Below are 3,361 nucleotides of genomic sequence, written 5' to 3'. Positions count from 1 at the left end.
AATTGTCTGTATTCTATCAATCATGTTTTAAATAAACGGTGATTGGCCAGGCAGCCATGTCCCTTCTTTTCACCTGGTTCTGTCATTCAGACTTCACTATCCAATCAGAACCTCCAGCTGACCCACCAGTCAAATGGGAGGGTTTTTCTGGCAGCCATGCTTCCGGTTTAGCGCTTCCGGAAGAAATAATAGTTTCGCTTCTGCACTGCGCCTTGGTCTCCCCTTGTCTGGAGAGAGTATATCAGCTCAGCAGCTTCACCATGGTGAGTGTGGGATTGCTCTCCACAGACAGGAGGAATGGTGGTCCAAGGTGAGTAAGGGACCATTATCTCCAGGAGGGGACTAGTGGCCGGCCTTGGTATGCGGGGGTGGGGGTGGGGGTGGCGTTGCTGTCCTCACGTGCAGAGGAGTGGCTGGGATTGGCGGGAAAGAGTTCCCTGTCCCGAAAATAGATGGATTGACCTGCTGAGGCTCGCGGCTGGTGTGGTGGGTCCTCTCCTGCCTGGGTGGGAGCCAGTGGACAGACACAGAATTTATTGTGTTCCTGCCCCTTCCTGCCTCATCCTAATTAGTTCTAAGTGATCCCTGCTGGCAGCCTCTGAATAACTTCAAGGCCTGGGCTGTGTCTGCACAGAGCAAAGCTTTGGGAGCTGCAAATGTTGGTTCCTGTAGTGCTTATATTGTCGCATGTGGAGAGAGATCACCAAATATTCCAAACTCGGAGACTATTGGTCTCTACAGTATCTTCAGAAGGTCTGCACTTTTAACATTTAGGTTTAGGATCTGTCTGTAGTTTATTTTGTGGGGCTTGTAAAAGGTTTCTCCTGTGTAGAGTAGCACTCTGCTGCTAAACTGTGATGTAGAAGAGTAGAATTGATAATGGAATTAATGGTAAAATTGTTAGGAATATTTCCTAAGCGAGCTCTCTGGAGATGCAAAAATTCCCAATCAAGCCAAATCAAAACAAGCCAAATTAAGAAATATCAATGTTTAATGGGAGAACTGTGCTCTCGCGTGGCCCCGAGGGGTAAACAGGGATGCCGTGGAAATGATACCCCCTGGAGGGAGAAAGAGATACCACACGTTTTTCTTTTGGGGGGATCATTTAAATACCCCGGGGAGTGGTCCTGGGGTCAGGACCTGGCCTGCTGGGATTTGAAGTCCAGACCAGGCCTGGGGGCTGGGATAGATGCGAGGGACTGTGACCTATGCTCCCAACCTAACATTCCAGACTCTTTCACTATAGGGGTGACAGAAAATTGGAATGGTAATTATGACAAACACTTAGGCTCTCATTGGGAACAAAGGGCGTAGACTCAAATCCTGCTACTTCCTGCGGGCATGGGGCAGCATGGGGAAGGGGAGAGCCAGGTGTGTATGTTTAGTGAGAGGTGTGGCTGGAAAGGCATCCAATGAACTGTCATCCCAGAGAATGCAGGCTTCTGTTCCTTGTGGAGATGAGAAGGCAGGTGTCCAGGGGAAAAAAGTTATCGATAAAGATGAGTGTGCCAGGATGAGGAGGATGTAGGCCCTTCATTGCGGCATCCTGGAAAACCAGAGGGTGGAAGGTCCTGTCTGCTGGACAGACCAAGTGTCTTGAGTAGGTGCCTGCTTGAGCCTGGAGAGATGGTACCAGCATGGGTGTCCCAAGACCTTGGCAGCCAAGGGGGTGGTGAGGATTACCGTGTGAGGTCCTGTCTCTAGGCTCTAGAGACCCAGGAGTTAACTGTTTAAGGAGTACTCTGTCCCCTGGGGAAAGCGGGGTAGGCTTAGGGGCATTAGGGTCCACTGGTGTGGGGGCAGGGAGACAATTGTCATCGTGTGAATGGAGAGGGGACCTTAAGAGGGAGAGGTAGGGAAGGTACCCCGCCAGTGGAGGAGTTTGTACTGGGAGATGATGGTTAAAGAGAAAGGGCCCGCCTTAAAGCAACTCAAAAGGTCTCAGGCCCGTAGGGGAACATGGGGTGGCCCTGAGACGGGGGGCCAAGCTAACCTGAGTTCAGTGAAGAGCTTGGTTAGTTGTTTGATGAGTCCCATTGTCCAGGAGATGCTGAGAGCTTCTGACACGAGCTCCATGACCCTGAGCCACCACATCTGCTGGTTCCCTGGAGACTGGAAATGCTTCTATCCATCTTGTTAAAGCGTCCACACATGTTAAGAGATAATGAAGTTTTTTTATGAGTAGATATATGGGTGAAATTAACCTTCCAATCTTTGCCCGGTTGGTGTCCATGAAGCTGGTGTATGTGGAGAGCTCCTTGTCGTTTGGCCTGGGCACACGTCTGGCAGGAGGAGTCAACCTGTAAAATAGAATCTTGGAGATGGGTGGTGTTCAAAGGGGCTCCAAGAAGTGGAACAAAGCTTTGGGGAACCCGCTAAGGATATCTCCACCCAGTAAGGGTGTTGGGCAAGCAGGTATCACTAAGAAAGAATGGCAGAAAAATGTCCTGCAAGATGGTAGGGCAGTGGCATAGTTTCAAGTGGGGAGGAATGGGTCCCTTCTACCCCCATAGCTGAAATTGGTGAGGGAAACTTAAGGCCTGAGTGAGAATGAAAGTAAAGGACTCACCTGCCCCTGTAGCCTGACCCTAGCCTAGGAGAGGGCGATGGGCAGCGTCAGTCCTCTGCAAGGCTGAGATCTTTTAAGGCTGGCACAGTTTCACTTGCCGATGGTGATGAGGCCGGACCTCCGTGGCTTGTCATAGAGGACAAGCCTGCACAGGGCCATTGTGATTTCCAGTGTCCAGGTTGCTGGCAGATAGGGCACAACCTCGGAGCAGGTGTAGTGCGATATCGTGCCATGTGACCATTTAGGCCACACTTGATACAGTCCTGTGGTTGACTTCCCTTGTCCACTTTCCTGTGACCTTAGGGCAGCTGGTAAGGCCTGGGCCTGTATATTGTTGCAGCTTTGTCTGTCGGGAAGACTCAGCTGATTTTTTTCAGGCATTAAAAACTTTAAAGGCCATTTTCACCAATTCCCGTATAGGAGTTTGGGGACCATCTTCAACTTTTTTTTTTAAACTCTTTTCTAATAAACTGGTACTGGATGAGGTAGCAGAATGATTAGTAGAAAAGGAAGCTAGCCACTTTTTTTTTCCTGAGAGAGATTTGGAAGAGAAAAGGGAGCAGGGGAGGGACTAGCCAAGTGTACAGAGGGGGTCCAGGAGTGGAGCAGTGAGGTAGGAGGGGAGGGGGAAGGTGGAATTTGACCTTGAACCTCCGAATTGGGGGGGGGGGGAAAGAATGTTGCTCCACAGGAGGGGTTGGGAAGTTCATTAATTGGGAATCCGAAAATGACAAAAATAAGTACGAATGGGTCCCCCCATACCCTATAGCATAGATAAGAAAAATGAATCAC

At 50.0% G+C, this 3,361-nt stretch overlaps 1 long non-coding RNA gene across 1 annotated transcript; it reads right to left on the bottom strand.

The window, feature by feature from the left end:
• Window positions 1-973: 973 nt before the first annotated feature.
• Window positions 974-2,885, bottom strand: LOC119816575. The gene is made up of 2 exons (XR_005285789.1): window positions 1,994-2,885; window positions 974-1,618 (listed from the first exon to the last, which is right to left on the bottom strand). It is a non-coding gene; the product is annotated as an uncharacterized LOC119816575 (long non-coding RNA).
• Window positions 2,886-3,361: the final 476 nt, after the last annotated feature.

The sequence above is a fragment of the Arvicola amphibius genome, chromosome 6 (genome assembly GCF_903992535.2).
Source record: "Arvicola amphibius chromosome 6, mArvAmp1.2, whole genome shotgun sequence".
Lineage (NCBI taxonomy): Eukaryota > Metazoa > Chordata > Mammalia > Rodentia > Cricetidae > Arvicola > Arvicola amphibius.
Note: the sequence above shows the minus strand (reverse complement) of the source record. Positions and strands in the feature narration are given on the sequence as shown.